Below are 27,729 nucleotides of genomic sequence, written 5' to 3' on the forward strand. Positions count from 1 at the left end.
AAATAAAGCTATTGCAGTTATCCAGCCAAGAAAAAAAAAATCGTATCTCAAAAAACCTCTATTTGATATTTATGCTTGGATCACTGCAACTTGCTTATCCTAAATTCTGGTTTAATGAAAACTTCCAATAACTCCCCAGATACAGCTAACAAAGTGATGAGCAACACCTCCCTCCACAACAGTAACAAGGCATTTTGCTAAGCTGGGAACATCAAGGGAAGGCTTTTAATATCAGTATTTGAACAGCTTTAAAGGCCAAGGTCTTTCTCAAACATCTTCCCTAAGTCAGGATTTGCAGAATCCATACCCTTCCTGCTCAGAGAGGGTGTATATCATACAGGCAGGTTGTATATTTTAAAAGCCAGGGAACCTTTTGTTCTTCAATAATGAAATTTGTTTCTTTAGACAAGGTATTATTAAAACAAGTTCTCCACAGAATTTGAACAGGACTAGAGACAATTTCAGGAAAAGCACAGCATTCATGTTGGGTGTAGGAAGGGCACAGAGTGTAAAGCAGCCATCTGCAGTACTTTATCTCCACATCAAATCTACAATCTGAGGTATTGTATTTTAGAAAAGAATTGAAAAAAGGTTACACCCCAGAAAAATCAGCAATGTTAAAGATCCAGTGGTTTTGGGGGGTTTTTTGTTTGTTTTGTTATGTTTTTTGGGGGGTTGTTTGTTTCATTTTGGGGGTTTTTGTTTTCTTTTTTTCCCCAGAGTGCATTTTGCACATAAGAAAGGGTGCGTTGGTAAAAACATAGAAAAATCTCCAAACAATACCCAAGCTTTTAGTCTTTGAAAAGATAAAGGGCAGATATTCCTAGCTCCTGCTGTTAAGTTGTTCTCGCCTTCTGGAGCCTCAGTTGAACCAAGCTCACAGCTGTGTGGGAATGCTGCTGAGCCACAGGGATCAGTGCTGGAGCCTTTCATCCTTCTCAGCATAGATAACCTAGTGCTCTCTAGATCTAGCAGGAATTTTTCCAGTCACAAGGATTTCTTCTCTGAAGAAAGTGTACTCAACAGAGATAACCTCTGGGAAATAATTGTGGAATTTATTTGAGTCACTTTAGTATTAATATCAAAGCAATATAATGGAGTAATAAAGCTATAATAAATTGAAAACATGGCATTTTTGTCTTTGTGAAAACTCATTCTTATCTTTGTTTGCCTTGCTTTAGGGCAAAATAGATGGTCAACATCTATTAATTTCTTCAAGGAAAGAGACTGCTTTCTTAGCCCTCTCAATGCCATCACATTCCCAAAGTCACAGGTTAAGTGAAGTTCAGTGACCCATGTAATCAGAAGGTATAATTCACAGAATATGTGACTGCTCCACAGTGCATCTGTACATGCAGAATCTGGTTTCACTCTGCCACAGGGATAAGTGCTATTTTGTGTCTTTTCTTACCAGCAGAAAAAGCTATGTTATCTCAGCCCCACAGAGGTGACAGACTCTGAATCTTCCTCTCAAATCTCAAGCAAAGGTAAAGGCATCATTCTTTTGGTTCTGGGGAGGCACAGCTCCAAAATGCCCCTCATCAGAATGCAACTGCTCTGTTGCTGTAATCAGCTTTGTTGGCTTGGCCCTAAAAACTTGGACAAAGCAACCACTTTCTCATGATGCAAAATTACTTCCAATAACATATGTAGAAAGTTGCAAGAGAACAAAAGACACAGACAAGACTTGAACATGATGCAGCATTACAGCCCAGAAAGTTCTGGCTTTGTCATGAACATGGAGAGTGCACACTGGTATGCATGCCCCCTTTCACCACCATCTCTGAGCAGTGTCAGGTATGGAATAGAGGCAAAAAGGTGGGAAAGAGTGGTTATTTTAGGAAGCACAGCTTACATTTCACCTAGGGTCGTCCGGTGGCATGTGATGTTCACAGGGAGCAGCTTTGTCAGGAGACAGCCAAGCCAGTCCTAAGCATTGCTTTTCATTTCAAAACCAACCTCATCAGTGAGGATATTTGTACAGATAATTTTGCCACAGGAATCATTCCCACATAAATGTTTATAATGCTGCCTTACAGTCAGAGGCAAGTAACCAACCTGATTTCCTACTGTCCCACAGAGGGTGGTGTGGGTGATGAGAAAACTGAAGTGCACCAGGACTGTACCACTTTAATGCTCAGTTGGGAAGGATGGTATCTTAAACTGCTTCTGAAAGGGAAGACCCTACGAGGTACATAATACAGTGTACACCATCTCTGGGCTTCATCCAGTCATGAAAGATGGGTACAACAAGCCTGTGCATTTCTGCTCTTGCAATATTCAGCCAATGCACTCACAGCTGGGATTGAACCCTTATCTGTGAAGGGGTATTTTTGTTTGTTTTTTTTACCCTTTCTGGCCTTCAAGAGAGGACCATCTCACAGTGTCTGCTGTGGGAGACACACACATCTTTTTTCTCTCCTCCAGCTTTCAGAGGCAGACCAAGGGACTGACCCTCAGACAGAAGTCTCACAGCCTGCAGCTGGGAGAACCAGAGGCGAAAATGGCTTTCACTTGCAAAATTAATCTGACAGCAACACTATTGTCATGGCTTTTTTGAAAAAGGATGGAGGTGTGGTGATGTACCTCCTCTACAATGGCACAGACATGGTATCTTTTTTTTCCCCACACAGAAATGGCAAACAATCCATTAATTACTGTTCTTGTAAAACCATCCTGAGGATGAGAATAAAGCCCAGCCCTTCCCTTAAAGGAAAAAGGTATTATTTCCACAAGCCCTTGCTCTAAGTTAGTCATCTGGCAATGTCCACTTTGCATAAGAATTGCCCCACTGGGGTGGGCTCCTGTCATGGTTTCTGTTAGCAGCACAGGAACTTCACCCCAAAATAATGCCCTTTAAACAGTCCTAAGGTTACCAAAGCAAAGCTTTCAAAAGAAACCCAACACTAGAATTGCTATGGGCCTGTATTGGCTTAAACAAGTTAAGCCCAGTAATTTTAAATTCAGTGATTACATCCCAGCAAAGACATGACATCACTTCCATCCTCTGCCCCAGCTTCTCTGCTTTGGATACAGCAGCATTAGTCAATATCACACGGCTCCTGCTCCTCCCATGTCCAGCTGCTGCAGTGCTACCCCTCCTAGCCATTCCACGTTGCCATCTTCTGTGTTCACCCTCAGCCTGTTTCCCCCTCATCACCTGGGCAAAGGGGAAAATCAGTATCTCTTACAACCAGGTTAGCACACAGACATGCTGTGCTCCCTTGCCATTTTCCTGCTGGCCAAGACAGAACATCCTCACAGAGCTCATCCTGAGGCAGATCCGGGGCATGGAAAATGCCAGGTCAGACATGGAGCTCTATAAACAGTGGTGAAGTTCAGAGCAAAGGCAGGTAACTCCCACCTAAGTCAGGCAATATCAAATTTAGTTACTTCTTACATTAAATAAAAACGTTGGCAGGAAATCAGCTTGATTTATCATTTTGCAATTGTTTTGAAAGCATCAAGTTGAATGTTAAAATGCTGTCATGAGAAAAGTTTAAAAAGTAATAAAAAATATGTGAGCATATATAGGCACAGGGGCAATTATAACTTTCCCTGGGCCAGCTCTCTCTCTTCTCAGAGTCAATGTAGAACAAAAGAATAATTTATAAGTGTTAATGAGGATATTGATCTGCAGGTCCTTCCTGTTAACCCCTCAAGGAGAGGGGTGACTAGGGAAGGAGCCCTGTGAGCTGTGTCCAGAGCCTTGTTTGAGGGTGTAAATCTTTGTGGGACAGAGACCCTGTTCCAGCATGGGGAAGGTGCACGATACAGCCAGCCCAGGCAGTGGTCTTGTCCCTCCCAGCAATGATAGACATGAGTGTTTCCAAACAGCTCACCACCTAATTTGTACTTATGCAAAAGAGCCATCCCATAACACAAATCATCAAGCAATTAACACGCAACACTTCAGTGAGACTCTCTGGTTGCTTGTTGTTGAACTATCTTCAATGCCATTAATGAGAGCTAATTAAATCAATCAAGTCACCACCACACTCAAACACGCCTGCAGTTACTAAACCTGTATCAGATCAGCAGCATTTTCTGGGGCACTGTGAATATCAGGACACACATTTATCATGCTGTCCTTCCAGTGTACGTCTGTTCTCACTGCGATGCTTTTCATTTATCATCTGTTGTCACCGTCCCTACCCCCAATACATCTGGGTGTCAATTGATTCCTCCCTGTGGGGCTCAAGTGCATCGTACTGAATAATCTCCATATCTATCCACAAACTCTATAGGGGAGCAGCAGTTCTTGGCCACGTCCCCTAAATTACATGCCTGTGACCATAATCTCTCCATTTCTATTTTCAGGTTGTTAAATCAAACCCCCCTTACACACTCAGATATTTTTCAGGGGAAGAGGTGGAAGTTTTGACACCCTTCTCCCCCTCCCAGAGCTTGACATGAGATTTGCAGCACGATTCAACAAAATAATTTTTTCTGAGAAGTGTTTCCAGGAAAACTCTTCAAGTGGGTAACTGTTTGTGTACCTTCAAGATGCTTTTTATAATTGATGAGTATTTAAATAACAGGTTTACCTTAACATTTACAGTATTAGGCAGTGCAGTTCCTGCTATACCACCAGCCCACATGCCTACTGCTCTGTTACCATGAGCATGCAGGGTTATGATCATGGGTTTGATGTTTTTTTTTTTCTAAACATGAACATCATCTCTCATTATATTTATAACATTTGGTCTCTATTTATGTTTCAACTCAGTCTGGCTAACTATTTTATTTACAAATCAGCTATATTAATGTGCTTTAATTTCAATACTACTTGTTTATTTCACAGATAAATCAGTTGGCAAAAGGAAAACCCATCCTAACAGAAAGAAGGACCAGGTCTGTTGCCATGTATATATTTATCACTATTAATTTCTAGACTTAAAAAGTGGTGAGTTTTTTATAAAAAAAACATCCCTGGTGGCATTTTCCATAATTTAATTATAAAAAATAATGACTCACAGGTGAGAAAGGGAACAGCTAATTTTGTGCATCCCTTGCCCATGAAAGTGCATTCCTTGCCCTGCCACAGTGGAGAAGAGAGAGATGGGGCAAAGTCCCTACTTGTGTTCCAGATGGAAAGACACTGGGAAAACCCTCAGAAGGCCATGCATGGAGGCGCAGACCCTGAAGAGCCACAAAGAGAACTCAAGTGAAGTTGCAAAAAAATCCTAACCCAAAACACCAAACAAAAGCAATTAGGAAAATTGCTTGGTGAGAGGTAGCAGCAGCAAGTCACAAGCCAGAGTTTAATGCACTTTATTCTGATTGTATTTAAGCAAGAGGCACAACTACATAGATGAGTTCACAGGTGGTTTTGCCCTGGCTTTTCAGCCAAATGAGGAATTAAAGGCACATAATCCTTGAGCCTTGATTTCTCCAAAACTGGCACCCCGAGGGAAAAAGCAGAGAATTACTTCAAATCAGCTGCCTTAGGCTGGTGTGTACTTAGGCTGTCCAAAGGTGAACAGGGGATCAGTTTTTTTACCTCTGTGTAAAGGACTCCCATAGCCTCATCTGACTTGGAATAATTTGGGTTATTGTTATTAATTATTAGAGTGGCAAGTTAGCTCCCAGCAGGAGGATTCTTTTTCACCCAACCTCCAGCTGGACAAAGACCCAAGAGGTAAAATCAAAGCTTTCTGACAACAGAAGAGATGACAGCATATTATTAGGCATCTCCATACACAAGAGCAAGCAGCATTTTCAGTCTCTGTTACCTCTCTGGGTACAAAGAACAAGAGTTCCTTTCCTTATTTTCCCCCAACCAGTTTCTTCTACCAAGGAGCAAAGAAAATTGAAGATGTTACAGAAGAGATGAGCAGAGCACATACCTGCTCTAGCATTGCTACCTACAAGATTGCAGCTAAGTCTGTACTAGGAAAAGGTAGAGGAGAACTGTGTGGAATAGAAAAATCTCAAAGGAAGCAAACCAATATATTGGAGACCCCCACTGCGTCAGTGAGCTTGTCAAGCCCTGAGACAAGTTCACACTTAATCTTTGTACCCTCTTGCAACAATTTTAAGCTCATGATAGACTGTTTATTGAATAAATACATTTGACTGCATGGGTTTCTCCAGCTTCAGAGAGAATCAATCACTGAAGGAATCAATCAATGAATGGAATTCTTTCCTTAGAGGCAAGAGTCTGATGAAGCTCTTGTTTTAATCCACTTAATATCATTTAGCCAAGTAAATTCATGTGACTTAATGCATTCTGTCAGTTAAAGGCATTTCATCAGGCATGTACACATAATTCTGGTGACAATGATTTTTGTCAACAAAATACTGCCTGGCACATATACAGAAATTTTTTAAGCAGCAAGCAAGTAAACAGTAAAGTCAGGAATCAGATCCTGAAGATTATGCAGTTATAAAAAGACAAGAAGAAGAGAGAAATTATCTGTTTGGTGCCAGACTGTGGCAAGCAGTTTACATGAAAGGAGAGAGTTTACAAGGCAACATCAGCTTCCTATGGGCCTTTAGTGTTAGCATAAATCAAATCATCAAGCTGGAGTCATGGTCACACTGCATGGGTGTTTCGTTTCCTACTCTGCTTTTGATCCTACAGTCAGTAGATCTGTTTAAAGTGTTAATTGCAAACTCCTCTGCTCTTTATCCAAGATTTCTTCTGCTTATTGGTGTGTTTGGCATCAGAAACATGCAAATAAGGTGACTGAATTATTTTGCCTCTCTCATATCCTTCCCTCTTCATCTAGTCTGCTTTGAAAAAGTACCAGCAGCTGAACCTCAGTCCCAAGTCTGCAAGCCCATGAATGCTGCTAACACACAAGTAAAATCCCACTCAGGCCAGTGAATGGGTCCAACTGTAGTGGGAGGACTGTTGCACCACACACACACTCCCTTCCCCTGCAGGGCTGTATCCCCAAGGCACTGCCTCTGGGACGGGTGGGGAAAACCAGACAGCTGCACTGTACCATGGGCAGGAGCTCAGCAGTCCTGGTCTTGTACTATTCCAACTGTTCCAAGGAACTGTTGGGCTGTTGAGTCTCCCACACTGAACTGCAATCGCTGAAGGGATTGATCTACTTTTCTGATCAACTTCAACATTTTGTCTTGTTAAAAGTCAGAGCCTAAACCACATACTAAGACTGGAGAATCCATTGGCACCGTACTGGGCCACTCAAAGACAATGGGGGGAGAAGGAGAAGATGGAAATCTGAGCCAATATTAAGTTTACAATCATCAAACAGAAAACCTGAACTTAAAATTCTGCAGTCTCAGTGTATGGCAACTCTCACTAACACACTGATAAATGGCGACATTTTAGGCACAGGAAGCAACAGTAGACAGGCGTGGAGGCAAGCAGTAAGAAGCACAGGCTGAAGGTCTGTGGCCCTGGGCAAGTCAGAGAGAGTGGGAACTGGGTGCTGTAAGAAGTAATTCATGAGGGGAAAAGAAGGAAAACCAGAGAGGGAGGCTACAGCTGCTCCATCCTAAGGAAGCAGAGGTGCAAGGGGCAACAGATGCCGGAGCAAGGAAAGGAGTTTCCTACAGTGAAAACAGAGCTCTCACAAATACAAACACACAAAAAGACAGAATGAAGTTAACAGCAGAGAAAGAGCTATTAAACATCATCTGTCCCCAGGAGATGCTGGCAGGCAGAGGAAGGAGGAAATCTTGAAGCAGCTTTATTTATTTGGTGGAAGTGCTTTTAACTTCCCAGCTGCAAGAGCCAGAGCAGGAACCCCCCGGCCGGGGAGAGGCCATGCAACACACGTGGGTATTTGCACATCTGAATTAAAGCAAAGCAGCTTGTCCTGAGCCTTCTGGGTCCTACGGAAACACCTTCCTTTCCTGCTTCCAGAGGTCAACAGAGAAGTTGAGAAAAGGCTTCCATTGTGCTGAGAAGCAAGAAAAATACTTTTCAGTAGGTCTAAAAAACTTGTGAAAGGACACTGAGGTTTGTATAAGAATCAGGAGCCAAGTTTTGCCTGCCTCCTGCTGCAAAACAGCTTGCTGTGCCCTCCAGCACTTGCCATTTTCTTGTATGCCTCACAGCACCCTACAGCAGTTTTTAGAATCACTGATGCATCTTCTCCAGCAAACCATCTCTTTAATTCCTGTGTTAGGTTCTTCACCACTATGGTAATTTTGAAGCCTTTGAGCTGTACTTATAGTTCAGAATTTGCAAGGGTACCTGAAGTACTCTGATAGGAGAAGCTTAACCAAAAAGCTGTGCTTGTCACCTTGGTGCACCTGCAGCAGCAGGGTTTACATACCTGGGTAATTAATGTCCAGAAGACAAACTAAATTAGTCTCATCCTCCTCCTTCCATGGTAGCACTTGAGCTTTATTACCACTTGAGTGGTAATAAAGAAAAATCTCAATCTAGCCATTGGCCACCAGGCTCATTTGCCTGCTATTGATCTTTGGTGTGATCTAATGAGATGGAAAAGCAGGTACAGGAGAGATGCTTTGCCCCTCTCAAGGTTAGGGAATCCCTTGCTGAAGTCTCACCTCATCCCTACAGCCTCCACTGGCCCTATCCAGCTTCCACCACGCATCACTAAGTCCTCAGCTTGGGCCCTTTGTACCCATTTTACCTCCCAGGGGAGGTTGGCTGCCCACAGAGCCAGCACTGCTCACAAGAAGAGAAAGTCCCTGGGACTTCTGAGAAGGGGAAATTATTCAGTTCTGTGCCCAGCTATCGAACCAGAAAGGCTGCAAGTTTAATCTCAGCCTGCTACAAAGTGGGAAGAGGCTTAACATCCACCAGGCAATTTTTTGCAGACTCCCATACCCAAACATCTGCCTTGGAAAAAGGATTTGCTCTTACTCGGCTTGCTGATGTTTGCATTCTCTACTCCAATAGATGCAAGCTGAAGCTCCACCACCTTGGAATTTATGACTACTGTCATCAACAGGAACTGCAAAATTAAAACCAAAGCCCTTCCTCCTGTCAGTTTTGCCATCCACAAGCCCAGCTCTGCCTAAATCATGCAAAAGCCATAAAAAGGAGCCACATGCACTAAACCATCAATCCCAGCTGTCCTGTCTCCCCAGCTTACTGTCAAGTGATAAAGATGTCCCAGAATGTATGTGGCTGCCAGTGCTCCCCCCTGGCTGATGGTATACATAAATAAAAACAGGGTGATCTTATTCAAGTCCCTTAACCAGAGAAAGCAAGTGCTAGTAGGCTCAGCTAGTCTAGCTGGAGTGACTCAGAATAATTTTTGATTGAAGCTGACTATTAGTGGATACAATTAAGACTCTGTTTCAGTTTAAAGATGAATTGGCCATGCAGTGACAAATCGTGAATGCTTATTGCTGCCACGCTGAGGCAGGTAATCAGGGAATGAAGCTGTAATTGTGGCACCTCTTGTTTTGCTTCTGCTGGAGCACAGAACGTGAGATTCAATTTAACAAACAATTTGCCACGCTGTTCATCCCTGCTGGGTGGGAAAGCAAAGCTTGCTGGCAAGGCTCCCTTTGAGTTTTGATCCTTCTTAAACCTGTTATAAGCAAAACTGGCACTTGCTTTAACCTTTGCACTGAAACAGAAATGAAGAGGAGAAACCCAGAAGCATTGCTGATGGTGTTTTGAGAGCGTCTCTCAAAGAGGCTTCTTCTAGAAATTATAAAAGAAAACCCCAGAAGCAGAGGAAAGAGTCACCATTCTTTTGATTCTTTGGGGGTCTCTGTGAGTTTCTTTGGAGAAACCAGAAGGCAGCTGAGCCATCACGTGGAACAGAAAATGCAGATGTGTGCAAGTGGGGAGAGATTTATATATGCTGAGAATTGCTCCTCCCTCTGCAGGAGGATCAAGCTGAAAACACTGCGTAATCTTTAAAGGAAATGTCCTCTTTCCCCCCAGGGGAGAGATGGATAAACTGAAAAAGAAGCCACAGAGGGATTTAGCAGCTCCTCATCAGCCTGCCTCTGTTCTGCCATGAAGAAAGGAGTAGAGAGACACAAGGCAGGTCTTGAAATGCTGTTTTGCCTGCATTGAGGGAACAGGCATGAGCTCCTTTGCTATAGCTTGGTTATTACAATGGCTTTGCTTCCTTAGGCATGTTTCTGAAAAAAGTGCTCTGCAAGGGAAGTAATCTTGTTATGGTGACTCACTAGAAATATAGTAATTTTAACAGGCATTTTACTTTCAACAGCTTCACAGCTGTTCAGTGCTAAATTAGAAACCATGAAAAAAAAAATGCAATGTATTCCAATTTCATATCATAAGACTAAGTTTTAGGAAGCTTCAAAGGCACCGTATGCATCCTGCTGATGTTTATGCTTCCTGGGTCTTCTCTTGCTTTTCTCCAGTTAGTTGTTTCAGGGCCTCAGGGCTGGTATTTAACAGCTCCAAAACATATTGTTAGTGCCAGAGATTTCCAGGCCCAGGCTTACAGAGCAGAGCTTTCTTGGCTTCATCTTCCCCTGTTTGAGATCCACCCCTGCATATTACCACTGCCTCTGAGTTCCTAGTCCAGACCCAGCTCCTCCAGCAAGGACAACTCCATGGCTGCATTACAGCCAGCCTTTATACATCCTTCCTGCTTCACTGCCATTAGTACTGATGATTAAGCAAGTTTAAAGGAACATTAAAGAAATCCCAAAGATTTCAGGGTTTAAATAAGGCTAAACATGTATTTAAATGTTTTGGAATCTCAGAGCCAACCAGGGACAGTTGCTCTTATTACTTCTTCAGGACCTAGATACTGACACTGCCTTTTTGGTCCAAAAGAAAAAGTTAATTGTCCTCTAGTTGCTGGTCTGACTTAGCTCAGATAATGAGGATATCAGCTATTGCAGAGAGGTCCCCATTTTTATTGGTTTGCCTTTGGTTTTTTATATAGGAAATGGAGAGGGAAAGAAATAGACAACAAGAAACAAAAATTCTTGTGTCTTTTTCTGAAATACTGCTGGTCATAGTCTTCAGAGAAGATGTTTTCTGGCCTGCAAGTACAATATGGGACCTGGCATAAGTCGAAACCAGCTCTTTGCTCCTGGTCAGCCTTGAAAAATCCCCAAAGGAGGTTTCTAGGCAGCTAGCAAATTTGATGGGTCTTTAGGCACATAAAAACAAAGGGGAGAAAAGTTTACCTAATTAGATAGTTTAGTGTTTCCAATGGAGGCAGGCTATTAATGCAAAGCAAGCAGAGAAGCACAAACAAATGGTTTAGTAAACAGTGATGGATACTTGGGGACTACAAGGATATTTTCTTTAAAGGGAATGAGCTGCACATTGGTGAATGCTCCTCTCTAACATATCTTCACCATCAGTCAGCCTGGCCTTATTACATAGCTTTCCCTTGCTCAGATGTTTTGCAGGAGACTGCAAAACTGGCTGAGCTGCAATACCCATTACAGGGCCATCGTTCTGAGGCACAATGTTGTTGTTACCCTTTTATCAACCCTTATTAAATAACCACCATTGTACCACAAGGTTTAGTTTGTTCCTCTGTAGTCATAGGACTAAATAAATGCCCTCCACTGAAGTGACACAACACATTATAGAAAACAAGACCAAATTTACTCTTAAGTAGCTCTCTCACCTCTCCTAGTTGGATAAACTTATTCTTTCAGAAAAATAAAATATTCACAGGTTTCCATTTAAAGGAGTTAAGAAAGAACAGCAAAGCAGTGTTTGGATCTATTCCAGTGCATATGTCAAATGTAAAGCTTTTGGGCTGGTCAAATGAGAGTTTCAGATATACTGACTTTGGTGTGAAGGCTGCACCTTGAGATAACTTCACAGCTCAAGCTCGGAGTACAAGGGATACTGCTGGAGGAGCTGCCGCAGCCATTTAGCAGCCACACAATGAAAGGAAGGGATAGTGCTTGGTTTGCAAACCCTGCCTGCCCCTCGACAGCAGCACCTGCTCCCTGACCACAGGTTGGGAGCTGTGAGCTTAGGTGACTGGGGAGGAAGGGGACAGATAATCAAAATTCATATTGTCTCATCCAACTCGGGTACAGATTAAAAGGAGAAAAGGTATATGTGTCCCAAAAGGTACTTCTCTTTGATGCTCCCAGTTACCTAGAGATAGACACAGCAAGTATCTTTCCCTCTGAAGCAAGAAGGTCATGTTAACTGCTCTGCTGTACTGCTGGGCAGGGAAATCAGGCAAAGAAAGGTCAAATATCTCACCTAACAAATGCTTACATGAATACTTAATCTCTCTCCTATGAAAAGTATCACCAGCTTCAATGTAGCTATAGGTACTTTATAAAGAAAAGATCTCTAACATGTTGTCTGCCTCCAAGGAGATGAGGGGAGATGAGGGACAGAGATCTCAGTCTTCTGCCTGAGGGAAAGCCCCAATGCACAGCAGTGTCCTTGCAGCATAACTCTAGCACCAAGCCCCACATAAGCATCATCATCACCACATTTTTTGTTATCCTGTCAGAACTAAGTCCCTCTGGTTTTAATGCACAGAAGGTTACACTCATGTTTCTTGGCAAATTTATCCAGTTGTCTCAGGCACTTAATGCTCTCTAATCCAGTAAACCATCAGCTCTACTAAAGTAAAGATGATTAAAAAAAAAAACAAACACCACCAAACCAATCACACAATTAAAACACCAAAAACTTACCCTCTAGAGGTTTGCTCCCTCCAATATGGGCATCTCGACACTGTGCTGAGAGCCCACTGTCCTCCCACCCAGAAAAGAAATCTGCAGACTCCCCATTCCACCACCTGAAGCCACTTGAGTTTCTTAACGAGGCTCCACCTCCCCCCAGCCTTGGCCAGCTGCTGGGTGATTTGAGATCTCCTCATCACCATCACTGGGAGCAGACACTTGTGCTACCTGGAAAAGTAACACCCCAAAGCTACCCTGGTGTCTGAAAACACTAGGTGACCTCCTTAGGGATGCCCCCATCTGGGCTGCCCCTTCGAGATACATGGGGTCACAGGTGGGTTGAGGCACCAGGGCTGAGCCTCCAAAAGGCTGTTGAGAATCTCTACAGATAAAATTTGTGCCCTGGTTGGAGATGACATCCTAAGACACTCTCCTCAAGCTCCCCGTGTTTTGGAAACAGGAGCCCTGCTGAACCATATTTGCTGGTTTTATCTTCTTGGGTCAGGTGAAAAAGTTAAACAGAAAATGCTGTCTACAAATGGCTTTATTTGGAAACAAATACTTATGCTACAGCTCTAAATTAACTCAGCTAAGGAGATGGAAATGAGATAATTTAAAAGCAGAGAGCTCTCCCATATTGTTTCAGCAGAGTCATCTTTTTTACATAGCCAGGCAAGGGGCTCATTTTGGGGGAAAACAAAAACATCTTTTATGATTATGGCCATTCAAAGCTGTTTCTTTCACTCTAAATTGTCTAACATGAGGATCAATGGTGTCCTCAGATGATGATTTAATTAAAAAACTCCTCTTTTCTTCAAGTTGAGGTCTGCAAAAACACTGATAGCTGATGGATGGTTTGCTATTACCTTGCCTACTTTCTTTTTATTTTTTCCCAGAATTTTAATTTGCTGTCATTTGAGGGTTATTGATTGACTGAAATTGCTCCTTTTCTCAGGCATCTCCCTAGTTATCTTCTCCAGCTATGTGGTCTGTGCAAAAGATGAAAGCTGAGTGCTTCAGAACTGTAACCTTTCTTGTTTGTTAATGAAAATGCAGATAGCTGATTCTATATGTGATTGATTCTGGGTTCTAGACCCTGCTTTGGCTTTCACTTGAAAGTGGAGCAGCCTAAAATTATTTTGCCTTAAAGAAAGCACATTAAAAGCACCAAAAAAACTTTTTATAATCCAGTTACTATGAGAAAAACTAGAACAATGAACTCTTTACGTCACAGGAAATTCCTCAATGCAAAGAAAAAAATCCCTTCTGCCTTCCAGGCTGAGCAAGGTGAGGAAAACTACTCCTCCGGCCTGTTTCTCTGCATTTCAGGTACATTTAAGAGTTCACATGTTTCAAAATACAGGGTCAACTATGCTATTGCACAGGGAACATCAACTGCAACAGGTGTCAAGCTGCTCTACACTGCAGGTTTAATGCAATGCTTTAATTTCAGTCTGAGGATTATGAGCTTAGACTACAATATCACTGGGAGGCAGTAAATGATCCTGTTATGAGGTGATACAATAAGACGAGTATATAGCATGATTAAACAAAAAACCCACTCTGCATCATTAATTCCAGAACAAGTAATTTTAGAAGCTGATATACAGCTAAGAATTTGTCTAAAAATAAGTTTTAGCTACTGAGCAACTCTCCACAAGACTTAAATAACAAAATTTACAAAACATACTAGTAGAAATTTGGGAAATTTTTTCCTTATACTTTTTGCCTATGGATGCATGTGCCCTGACAGTGACCTGCAGCCTGCCTGGTAAGACACCACCACACTGCCCTGGCCCCAGCACCATAACCAGGTACCATCATGCCATGGGAAATCACTCTCATCCATGAACTGTGTGAGCATTCCTCCCTAGGAAAACTGGAGACAAACAGTTCAAGCAGCTAAGGGTTGCAGAAGCTTTGGGACCTGAACCTCGTAGTGAGCTCACCAGCCTGGCAAACCTTTCCATGGGATAAGCGGGCAGGCAGATCACTTCTAAAGGACACTGATGGAAATATAAATTAAAGTGTAGCAGGCAGCAGGGAGACATATGAAGGGAATCATGGATATCTGATCTGGTTTGAAAAGGCAGCTTGGGCAAGCAGCTAATTGGGAGCCTAGGGAAACAGTTTTCCAAGATGCATGCAGCCAGCAGGTTGTAGAAAGAGGAGATACAGGTTTACTGCATGAAGAACCTGACTGTTAAATCAAGTAAATTCATTTCATCACCAAATTATGTTAAAAAAAATACAGTAAAGAAAAAGTGTGTGTGTGGGGGGAAAGTATGTGTTAAGCTTTTTGTGCCTCTTTTTTTCCACTTCTCTGGTGAAATTTTCTTCCAGTACACTTAGAGACATAGCACAGGTGGGAACACTTTCACTTGGATAAAAGTCAGGAGTCTGAAGTAATTCCTTTCCTTATGGTTTGTTCAACAAGAAAGAAACTAAATACTGAGCCTTATTCAGTAAAAATGATGGCCAGAGCAATGTTTGTTTTCTACAAATGCAGTAATTTTTTTGGACACACATGAAAACAGTTCTCATAGTTCTGCATTTTCAAGAAGAAGCATTTGTTCTCTATAATAAGATAAAAATTCATCACTGATTTACTGGGGTGACCATTATTATATCTCTGCTCTGCAGAAAGTAGTGGACATTCTTCAGGCACATGCTGGGAACTTCAGCTGCCTTCTTTCACCCTTGCTTTCTTTAATCTCACAAAGCTAGACTGACATCAAAAGAAGGGAAAAAAGATAATCAAAAGGATCAAAAGGTTCCTCTGGGGACAGAAGACAACCTAAAGAGTTGAACCTTCCAGTCAATGAATGCATTTAAGGACTGCAGGAACTTAAAGAATTAAGGGGAGAGAGGTCCCATTTCTTTTTACAATAAAGCAACTTTTGGAAAGTTGTAACAAAGCAAAACATGGCATGGAAAGAGAGGGGCAAAGAACGAAGGTGAAAGGGAAGAACAAAGGATTTCACAGGTGAACTCTTCTCTTGAAGGCTTGCCTTAAGTGTTATTCCAGTCCACTTGTAGGAAGTTTCTTACAGTGCTTTGGCAAGTCCTCTTTTTTCTTGTTGTCATCAAAATATGTTATAATTTATTTTTTCATGTGATTTAAGGAGATCAGTAGTAGAACTTTTTTTCAAAAGCACCCTATTTTGATAAAATATTTCCGTTAAACTCAAAATTTTGGCCTAAACCCTGCTTCTTTGGAAGGCGATGGCATTTTTACTGTAGGCTTCAGTCAGAGAAGAGATGGGCTGGTGAAGATGGTGGACAGTGTATAGGTGTATTGTGGGCATCTGTGCATGGACAACAGAGAAGGTAAAATTTGTTCCTTCAGCTGCCACTAGGGACTGAGAAGAACTGCATTTTACAACGAGGTATTTGATTAAACAAAACCCTCACTTTTTTAACTTGAGTAGATCAGCCTTAGCAGGATGAACATGAAAAAAACTAAGGTTTTTTGTGAAAGTGTGAAAACTGCATGTTAGTTTCCACTTTATCAAGAGCAATACAGTAGTATTTCAGTCCTTAAAAATTATATTCAGTATCTTCAAATAAAAGAAATTTACTTGCTGTAGCTTTACCTAAATGTTCTGAAACCCAGCTAATTTGGAGAAATTATATAGTCACTACCATGGGCTTGATACATCCAACACTGGGCATAGGAAGCTCACATTACTAACTAATCCCTCTAGGAGAACTTAAACAAGCTGATGACCAATCTACGGAGCACTTACCCTTATTTTGTCCATTGCATCATCCCAAACAAAAACACCTGGTAAGATGCTCCTGCAGAGAGAACTTCCTCTGATACAGCTGTTCCCATGAACCAGAAATGGAGGTATTCATTTACATTCTGAATTACCAGGTGCTATGGAACATGAACTGGTACTTCATCAGCTGTGCTGTAATGGTGTGAGGAGAACTTGAGGTAGTCCTACAAACAGAGGTAGAAAGGAGCTTATTAACAACCTCTTGATGCACCAACACTAAGGGACAATATACAAATGTAAGAGGAATAATAGAGAGTACTTGCACTGGAAAGCTGTCTGTATTATACAGGCACTTTATGTAATGTATGAATTTAGATGATGCGAATGTGCCTCTGAGTGTGAAACCTGTCCCTGGTGTTACACAGTTAAGGCAAGGGCACACATTTGTCCATCTGACTAGGCAATTTGAGAGCATATTCGCTGCTAACTGAAGTAATACATTCAACTTTTACTTGCTTCATCAGTCTGAAAGGAGAAAAATAAAAGCATCTCGTGTAAAGGGAGAGCCGGCAGACTGCAGCCACTAGGTGGGATAACAGCCCAGCACGGCTGCGGGATGGCTGCAGCCTGCAGCCCGCACCCAGCCCTTGAGCAAGGAAAGCACCACGCGAAGTGTTTTTAAACCTTGGTCAGGGAGCAGATTTAGGGGACTTCAGCATCTCTGTAAATATTCATCCATCTATCTGCTCTGTAATTGCAAGGTTAACATTCAAATGCCTTTATAACTTGATTATTGCATAATTCTGCAATTGAACATACCACATTTGTGAAGATCCTAACAGGGCTGTTTCAGAGCTTTAGCAGAAACAGTGATACTAGAAGTAAAAAGAAACATGCAAAACTCTTGAAATCAAAGGGTCTGACTTAACTTGCAAGAGAAAGAATTTCACCTGAATTTTTGTGATTTTTGTGCTATGTTCTATAGAATAAGTTAAAAAAAAAAAAAAGCCCTAGTTCCACATTAATATTTACAACACATCTTTAATGGCACTGTTTATAAAAACTGCATTGACAATTCTGTTTTGCTTCAGGCAGGGGGATCCTTTAGAGCAGAGGCATCTTGATTTGGATGTTAATAATTGTGATGTTTCACCTCTGTTCTGGAAATTAATGCATCTGGCAGATGAACTCCAGAGCAAAGATGTCAGAGCAGGACCCTGGCCTTTGCATGTCGATGTCCTTAAGGAGAAAGAAAGCTTTTTCTCCTTACTGCTCAACAAGAAGGAAGCTGACCACTAAGTAGGAACAGAAAGATACAATAAGGCTTAATAACCACCAATTCCCACCCCTGGCTTGTGTATGTGTGTGGTTTTCCTCTGGTTTCTGCAGATGGAACTGTGGCTTTTCCTTCATTTCTCTTTGTATCTCTTGAAAGATGGGAGGAACCAGGTTGTCCCAAACCCACCTGCAGCCCAAATGATTTACTAGCATCAAATCTAGTCTCACCCAGGAGCCAATATGACACTGCAAACCTTGCTTTCATTGATAGGTTTCCATAAAAGATCCATATGGGCAATTGTATTCTCAGAGGTTTAACACATAGACTTATGTGTGACTTTACCAGGTAATGGAAAGCAATGTCTGCAGGTTAACAATTGAATTAGTAATAAGATGGGTACACATGTATGCAATACATGTTTATATATACATTGTGTTTCGAAAATGGTAAAAATGCTCATTTGGCTGGAGGAGGCTGAAAACACCTCCTATATCACTTAAGGATCAGGAATCTGTAATTCTTAAGAAAATGTGTGACAGGAATATTGACGAAACCCCAAGCAAATCCCAAACAAGCGGCACAATACCATGTCTAGAAAGTTTCTTCCACCCAAAAATCTTCTTCCACAAAAGCAGTCTGAGGATATAGGGTTCCTTAAAGTCAGGCTGATGTGAATATATCAGTCTGACAAATATAATAAGGATGAAAAATATTTTTGGGTATTATAGCACTGGATATTGGAAGGAATCTCCCTTCCAATGAGAGTCTCACCTGCTTTTTAGGCTATAATAGAAAAGATTATGAAGCAACAAGGAAATAATATTCTGGATGATTCAATTTAAATTTCAATGTGCCAAAGAAATAATTTGATTTTGCAGCATTTTCAGAAGGATTTAGAATTACAAAACTAAATCAGAATTATTACTATGTATGAAGTGATAAAGATGAGAGATACCCTACTGATCCTGGATTGCCAACATCCGAGCAAGACAACAACCACATACTAACTATTCTTAGGCTAAACAGACACAACAAGCAAAAGTGTAACAGGAAGGAACCATCACAAGATTTCAGAAACTGCTGCTGGCACTGGCTGCTGTAATTTCTCACTTTTAATGAGGTATTATAAGGGAGCTTGTACTTCAAAAATTACCAGTTCTGTCTCTTACACTATGAAAAATCAGGCTCTACTAAAAATAGCAACCAGCTAAAAAAAAAAATGAAACTTTGTTTTGTTTGTTTATGATGTCTTTTTTTAACAAATAGGGCAACACGGGAAATAAATTCTATGCCACCCTTTACTTTAAGAATCCTTTTCCCCCTGCTAAGTTCAGCTGAAAATATACCCAGTCCAGCATGCTGCTGGACAACATGAATGAGCTCCATGTCTGCAGACTCATGTGGGATTGAAATTAAAAAGAAATGCTGTTGGTGTTGCTGATCAATTGACAGAACTCAGCCTCCCTGTGCCTTCTCCCAGCACCTCCTTCTCAGCACTACTTCTGTTCTTCCTTCCACCTTGTTTTTTTTAAGAGGCCAGTTCAAGGCTCAGGATAAGAGCTTGAGATTTCTTTGTTTTTAGGAGATCTAACAGCAAAGTGTGGCAGCAAGACCCTTTGACAGGCTGAGAACTGGCATATCATAGGCATATCCCCTTCTCGAGGGAAGTCAGCCTCTGACATGAGACTTGAGCCCTCGTTTTTTGGCATCACACTTGCACTGTGAGTGCATCTATTCTTCTGTGGGCACTGAAAGACATGTCAGTCAGACAGCTAAAGGACAGAGGAGAGCTATAAGGACCCTCTAGAGTGACACAGTTTCATGCTGTTTCTTTAATTTTTTGTCTGGCAAGTGAAATATATTTCACCAGAAGGTGGGAAAGGACTTGGAACAAAATTGATCTTGGCTGAGCAAACATTTGACAACGTTCTGTGGGAAACAACCATCTGTCTTGGGAGATATCAACTCCAGGAGATATTGATGGCACTAAAAATATCTGCCTTAGTCCACAGTCCCCAGGCATGCAGTTTTCAAGTGTGGAGAGCCTCAGTTCTTCAGCAGTAAACCTTTTTATTTATTTTTATTTTTGGAGTGTTGACTTACCAGGTGTGCAGTGAAAGGCTCCGATTTGTTCAAGATGCAGCCACACATGTTTTGGTGCCTGGGCTGACTGGAAACTATAGAAGAGCTGCAGAGAGATAATTAATATGGATTAAATGGAAAAAGGGCTTTGTGCTCTGCTTCACAAGTACAGACCATCCAGAGATGGATGTCTCCATCTCAGAAGAGCTTCCTGAAGCAGTTTGGCAGGCTGATTTTCTTCTGAGATACACGAGAGGAGAGAGGAAAAAAAAAAAAAAAATCACAAAACCCACAAACCAATACAAAAACCTTTGAAACAAAATTTTAAAAACATACCATGAATTCAAATCAGCTTTTTAGTCCCCACTGACAAAGAGATTAATGTATTTAGAGAAACGGAGAAGCAGCCCCCATCCCACAAATCCTTAAGATTTAGACCATTTCAACTTCCACACATTTCATAAAAATCTAGATAATCTAGAGTTTTTTCAGGTAGATGTTAAGACTGGGCAGCCTAAAATCACCAATAGATGTTCTGCACAGAAGTTGGCATATGCACTTACATACCTATGATTTGTTGGTCTCCCACTGTCCAGGCAGGTGCTCTTCCTTTGGCCTATGAAGCAGATAGTAGTTATTATTACCACAAACTGGAGGCCTTGCTAGCAGGACATATTCCTCTTCAGAAAAGACACTCTTGCCATCAGTGTTCTCTGTGGGATACCAAAGGGTTACAAGTGAAAGCCTTGACCTCTTGCCCCATACCTGCCCCAGTGTCTTTCACTCCATCTGTGATCATCTCCCTGCCAGGATTATGCCAACATCCACATCTTTTCATGAAGGGCTTCAGCTGTAGCAAAAAAACATGGTATTTACTTATTCCACAGGAACAATTTGCATTTTGCTCTTTTGAGATCCATCCCATTATATTTCTATCTCCTGGGGTATTCATTAGGATTTTCTTCTCATTTTCATGTGGTTTTCCTCTTCTGGGGAGTTGTGTTTGAGATGGGCTTATGGTTGCTGCCTAGGAGAGACAGTATTATGTGCCATGCATTTGTGCCAAGAGCAAGAACAGTGTTTCCTGCTCCCTCAACCCTGCCACAAGCAACTCTCTATCTATGAACTCCAGATCTAGATGCTCTTTCTGCATGTTTAATCTCTGCTCAAGAAAGTTTCTTTTCTATAGCAAACATGACCAGCCTATGGAAACCCATGCTGCTTATCTTGAAGAAGAACGACAGTTCAGCAAAGCCAAATGATCAAAAAGCAGGGATGTAAAAAGTGGTGGGATTACCAGAGCATCATTTTTGGAATGATGAAGGTGTCCAAGATAAACTAGACTGTCAATCATATACTTGAGTAACAATATTAACAATTGAAGAAAAAAAAATCAATGCATGTTGAATGCCTATGTCTTAGTCTTCCTCATAAACTGACTTAGATAACAAAAAAGAGAACAAGAAATAATATTAAAACCAATCATATACTGCAGTGATGGAGGAGAAAGATGCAACAACTGCTTCATCTGAATATACTCGAGTGGATACAGAAAACGGGGTGTCCTAGCAGTACAGGATGATTCACAGGACAGATTTTACAGAAAAGGCAAATTCCTACTTCTGGAACAGTTGAGGAAAAAAATGCACGTTTTAAACCCCCAATAGTTTCATGGTCCCAGAATAGTAAATTCTACAAGGGGGGTGGGAGAATGGGGGAGAGGAGGGACACCATTAGGCTTTTTTTTCCTGTGTAACTGGAGCAGACCAGACCACTCTGGGGAGTCATAGAAATATTGGATCACAGTAGGAAAGAAATGAAAACACCTGAAAGATGAGGGCAAGCAGGAGATGGGACTTCTCCCTGCACATACAGTAAGAGAAGGAGCTTAGACAGAAGGCTGATAAGATGCACATTTCTTTAATGTTTTTTGATTATTTTTTTTTTTAAGTTGGATTTGTTTGTATGACAGGTCTGAAATAGGATAAAGTACAGAGAAGGGCAATGCTGCATAATTTGAATGAGAAAAGGAACTGTCCAGCTTTTTCATTTAAATGCGTGAAAATCTCTGTGAAGCCTCTGCATGTGTGTGGGGGAGGGCATGAAGTTGAAAAAAACCCAAAATGCTGAAGTCAGTGATGACTCCAGTGAGAGAACAAGCTCAGTCTGAAGGCTCATAAGCATGGCTGACCTGATCAACTGTGCTAACAGTCCCAGGCCATGTTTCTGGATTCTGAATAGGGCACTGACTCAACAAACATGCCAGCAAGGTAGAATATCAGAAAGCTACTCTGAAGCTATTCAGAAACATACTTTGGGGCCCAAGAAACCTGGCTGCAAGGGGGCAATGGATGCTACTGGTGTGGCATGGAACTGTCCATCCAAAGAGAGCTGCTGAACCCTCTGAGGTGGGTGTCCATGGGTAGTGACATGACAAACTGCCTTGTGGATCATTTCTGCCTCTGTCATCCCACTTTTTTTTCCTGGCACCAGTGCTTCTCTGCAAGGGCAGTATGCAGCCCTGCAACCTGACCTCGTGGCAACAAAGGAGAGGAGTGGAAAAGTCAGTAGGCTGAGGCCAAACATACCCACGGAGGGGACGCACACCCCAGAGCAAAGGGACTAGCAGGCTTGGTGGTAGAAGCGAAGAGCTCATGCTTTGCCTCCTGATTAGTGGTGACACAAAAAATCTCAATCTGTCACACACTGCCAGGGATGGCTGCCACCCGCATTCTGGCTGCCTTCCTCCATGCTTCATTGAACAGGGGCCATCTGTGTGCTAAGGCAACCTTTGAGGGTTACAAAAGGGAAAAAAATAAAAACGTGGACTCCTGCTCAAGGCCAGAAGATACTGGTGGCATCTTACCAATGGAAGATCTCACTGGGTTTGTATCACCTTTCCCAGATGTCCAAACCCAGACAAGTTCCCTTTTTGCATCTTAGGGAAGATCATATCCCACGAAGCACAGGCTAGCCTGAAAACTACAGAAATGAAAATCAGATCATTATAAAGAATAACCAATGACTCAAGATCAAGCTCCTTATCCCCAGACCTCCAAAATCTAAATCCAGATTAAGCCAGTTAATGTAAAGAACAACATATGGTCATTAATAATATGTATATTTCAGTTGTCCTGTGCAAGGCATAGCATTTCTGCCCCATCATTAAATGTATTATATCTGTGCACTCTTTATTCAATAATGATTTATTTATATATGGTTATGAGGCACCCTGAAATACATAACTTACTAATTAACTCATAGCCACCTGGAATGGTAATTAGGACAACAAAATCTGGAGCGAATCCATGAGGCTGATCATGAGATGTACATGCTTAAAACACTGAAAATTGTCAGCCTCAGTGGTTTTAGCTTATGTAAGGCAAAAGCATGCGTTTCAAGTTGAGTGCAGAAGGCTGTTCAGTGCTGGTGACAGGTCTGAAAAATCAGGCTCTGATTGTGCAAGGAGGCACGGGCTTGAGGTTTGTGGCCTTCAAGGCTGCTTCATGGCAGCAAAAGGACCTGCCTTTCAATATCATATTTAAGAGTTGGAACCAGAGCAAGTGAGGGGGGGGTGGTTTATCCCATGGTTTATCCCATGGAAGCTTTGCTACCAAGCATTTTCCCTCTGACAGTTATCCTGCCAATGAATCATGGACTGAAGGTTTTGTGATGGTGAACTATAGATCTGCATGAGACCACCAAGGCAAAGACAAGTTACATTTGGGTGAAAGACTCCATACTCCATGAACTCATGCAAGAAGGCTGATAATTTGACACAAATCCTTCTGATACTGCAACTGCTGGGCTTGAGGCTCCCAGTCCTTTAATACTTACCATCTTGCCACTTTTGCAACCGTGAAGAATTACAATGACTGGGCATTGCTTGTGTGACTCCACACTGTGCTGATGAGTGAATTTAATCCTAATGGAAATGCAGAGATGGGCTACAAAGGATGAACTGTTTCCCATTTGTGTTTAAGCTCCTTTGTGCCTGCTAAAGGGCTTTGCCTGAAATCAGTGACAACCTGCCTGCTCCTGTGCCTAATCGTCATAAATGTGTGAAAACAGAACTCAGCATAGTTCGTAATTATCCCTTCATTATGCCAATGTGCTTGTGATAGCATAATCATGATCAGAAGGCACGTGCTTCTCCTTTTACCATTTTCTGTTTGCAAATTTAGCTTCTTTTTCTGCTAATAAGGATTTCTTTTTTGAAAAGAGACAACAAGAAAAACAACAAGCCACTTTTTTTTGAAGCCTGTGCCTGGCTGTGCAGTAGTCAGCAACAAAATGTCCGCTGACCTGAAGAAGCAGACTTTGCAGGAGCAAATAGCAATGAAAATAGCAGGCAAGCGAAAATGCTGAAGAGAAGGGCACATAAAAAAACTTCTAAAGCTGAGCTTGAAAGAGAATTTTGTGCCAACTGTAGGTGGCCCAGCGTCTAACATCATCTAGGGGCAATTTTGCTTAGGATTAGTTAATCAGCAGTTTAATTCCTCATTGGCTTTTGACCATTTCTCATTCATAGTGTAGTCTAGAAAGCTCTGCAATAGACACTAAAGCATTTTGGAGAGGCAGCAGGAGTCACTCCAAAGCAATAATTTAAAGCTCAGCACAAACACTTCAGCTGGGAATCATAAAGCATCCCTAAAAACATGTAGCTGACCACTGAAACGGAACATGGAAAATAAGAAGGCACCTTTCCTGTTCCCTACGGAGGAGGCTACCAGCCACCACCCTTCATCTGTATGTTACATGCAATGTGAACACATCCATTCTTGCTAATCTTATGGTAAATGTGATCCCAAATTCTGTCTGTGCCTGCATAGCCTTTATATTCACTCCTGTCTCTCCTTCTTGTCTTTAAGGACTACCTGTCCTTGGCAGTCTCTCCCTCTTTTCACTACCTATTCAGAAATGTCCATATTCTTCCTCCTAACTCTGCTGGTACAGTCTTCTGTCCCATCATCTCCAGCATCTTAGTCATTACAAGCTCCTTAAGCAGTAAAATAAACAAAAGATGTGAATTAAATTTACAGTCCTGAGAAAGTATTTGCTTTGGATATTGCACAAACAATTTAGGAAACTGGGATTTCCCAGTTTTGGGAACCAGGGAACTTTTTTACCTATTACACTGCCTTTTCTTTTTTTTCAGAACTGATCAGAAAAAAAAACGCTGGTCTGAATTAGTTATTCCAGAACTAATGAGTACTGGCAGCTGTCTGAGATTTTGAAAAGGACCCAGGGACACTGGGTAATTTGTGCCCAGTTTATTTAGTAGGGCATCACTGGATTTAGAGATGATCACAGATTAATTTGTGCATCATGCTGTTTTACAGGACAGCAGTGCCAGTGGCTAATCCTCACCTTCAAAGGACTGAGCTGTGACTTCCATACAGGAGAGCAATGATGTTGCTGCTGGAGGTGAGAGGAGCTCTGCATCCATTTGCCAGTGGTGAGTACACTGGCCTCCTCTCAAGCAGAGTGAAGAAGGATAGCCCTAGTGTTTTAACATTGACTCTATTAAATAAACTCCTGATTCCTCTGGCAAATTAAATTGGCTTTCAGGACACTTAAAACTATTTGTGCCTCCATCCAGTCTGTTCAGTGCTCTTCAACTCAGATTGAGTCTCCTTTGAAACAGCAGCACTGGTAATAGGTGCAGCTTCTTGCAATCTTATTTGATGAGCTAACAGAGAGGAATCACAATAGCTAGCAATGCAGATAAAACCTAACTACTGACCTCTAAGCTAGCAGGAAGGGATGCACATCAGAGTTGAAATTTCAGGCTTCCTGAAAACTGACATCAGCCACTGCTTGCACAAGGACCAGCATTTTCAAAAAGGTGTCAGTTTGCCACCTTCAGCCAGAACAATCTCCCTTTGAATGACTGCAAATCTCTGCAAATGAGTGAATCCAAGCCCAACTCTGTCACACAGGAGTTTCTAGACATCACCCTTCTGTTCATCCCCTGCCACAGCAAGGGCACACTGCTTTGTTGTGAGGGGAAGCCCCTGCCTTGTGGCTGGATTCCAGCAAGCTGCAACTTCACTCACTGCAATCTAACAATGAGCACAGCTGCCCTTGGCTTCCAGGAGAGTCCAGCTCTGCTTCTCCCACAGAAATCCCAACTTGGTCAGTGATTCCTCCAGAGTAGCCTGAAAAATGTGAACACCCCTCTTTCACAAACATAAGCACTGTGTTTCCTCCATCTTGCTTTTTCATACTGAAATTCAGAAGAATTCATCTAATCTCATACACAAAAACCTGATCAAAACTGGGCACACCCCTGTACATGCATTTCCCCCAGAGGGGAGGAGGTACAAGCAAAGAAAACACAGCAGATGTTTAGTCATAGTGTTTAAGGTGCTGCTGGAAGATGCTCTGATCTATAGTGATGAGAGCTCAGAAGTCTACAGTGCAGCAGCCAAACATTTCAATAGGAGCTTTTCACATTGCTCTGTTTGGAAATACTTCAAGATGATGCAGCACAGAAATAATTTAGGCAAGAATAGATTTCTGTAAGCCAGACAGAATGGACAGGAGGATAAATCATTACCCTTTGTGATAAACAGCTGAAATTACACTACCTGAAAAGGCAGTATCTCATCTGAAACACCGAGTATCAAAACTATTTGATTTTTCCATCAAAATGTGAAGATGGAGAATATCACAGCAAAATTTCTTCAGATTGAAATACAGGCTATCTCTCTTGCATATACCAGGCTTTGGAAATCACAAGCAGCTGCTTTCATCTTTTCCAGTAATTTTGAATTCACTAAGTAACTACTTCAGCTTGGTTCTATATTCCAGTGACAGACAAGGTTAAATTTCTCAGTAAAAGAATCCTAAACAAATAATACAGAAAAAAAAAGCACAAACCAGCTCACAGTGTGTGCAGGTTGCACTATATCATCATTTGACTTCAGAATACTGGAGTTTGCTTTACCAGGATTTGATACTATCTACTTGACTAAGCAGTAGCTCAAACACACAAACACACACACACACACAAAAGTAATGAAACCACCAAAAAATGTCATACCTGTAAGCTTCAACAGCAGCACAAGGCTTGACTAATTTACCACTTTCTTTACTCTTAAAAGAATTGCTTACCTACTGATTCATTTCTGTGAACCCATCCTATCTCTGTTGCTCATAGCTGTAGTGCATTTCTCTCTGTGCAGCAAAAGAAAGAGAAATTACAGATGTAATAAACAATGTCATGGCCTCTGAAGGCCATGAGCTACTTTGTGGTCTTTGTGGACGAGCTCATTAAAAATGCATTATGCTAGTGAGAGAAAAGGTTTGCAAAGTTGTGGGCAGTTAAATGAGAGAAAAAATCTCTCCTAGGGAAAGGTGAGTCAAAGCCTGCTTTATCCTTCTTGACTCTTTGGCTTTGATTCAAGCACAATGTCACAATCAATGTATATCTGATTCCTCTTCCCAGCCAGGGCTGTTACATCCCCAGGGAGAGAAACCAGAAGGTGGGCAGCACTTGACTGGTGCTTCTTATGCAGTGCCCTGCTAGTAAATGAAGAGACAAACCATCTCCATCTCCCTGGCAAATGTAGAGCCATGTCAAACCTGTGATGGGAATGATGTGAAAATATGCTAGGGACAGTGGGTGGCATGACTGGAATGGGTGTCCTCAAGACACCAAGATCTTTCCTGCACTAGGTCCCATTTCAGTGAACTACTGACACGAGCTGTGGGAAAATATTCCCTGAGGAAAGAGCACACACCACCCTGAAATCCTGCTCCTGCTGTACCAACATACCCCACACCAAAGTGTACTTCCAGAACAGATACAATTTGGTGCCACCAGCTGCTGCTGTTAAAAAAAGCCCAAACAAAACCCAAAATAAAATTAAACAAGTTGCCAAAGCAACTTGTTATGTAGATGCAATAAGTTGTTTTTTTTTAATTTGCTCATTAGCATCCTCCCTTTAGAGCCTTTAAGATTTTGCTTGTTCCAGCTTTTCTCTGGAAACAGGGAGGGAAGTCACCCTTTTTTCCTTTTTCTTTCTTTTACTGAAGGAAGTGTGGCTTTTCTCCAAGCCATATATTGTGTAA

General features: G+C 41.8%; 1 long non-coding RNA gene across 1 annotated transcript; it reads right to left on the reverse strand.

Moving 5' to 3' along the window:
- Positions 1-15,969: 15,969 nt before the first annotated feature.
- Positions 15,970-26,835, reverse strand: LOC139795514 (uncharacterized). The gene is made up of 4 exons (XR_011725536.1): positions 26,770-26,835; positions 20,218-20,363; positions 19,672-19,756; positions 15,970-16,513 (listed from the first exon to the last, which is right to left on the reverse strand). It is a non-coding gene; the product is annotated as an uncharacterized lncRNA (long non-coding RNA).
- Positions 26,836-27,729: the final 894 nt, after the last annotated feature.

This window comes from Heliangelus exortis, chromosome 3 (genome assembly GCF_036169615.1).
Source record: "Heliangelus exortis chromosome 3, bHelExo1.hap1, whole genome shotgun sequence".
Lineage (NCBI taxonomy): Eukaryota > Metazoa > Chordata > Aves > Apodiformes > Trochilidae > Heliangelus > Heliangelus exortis.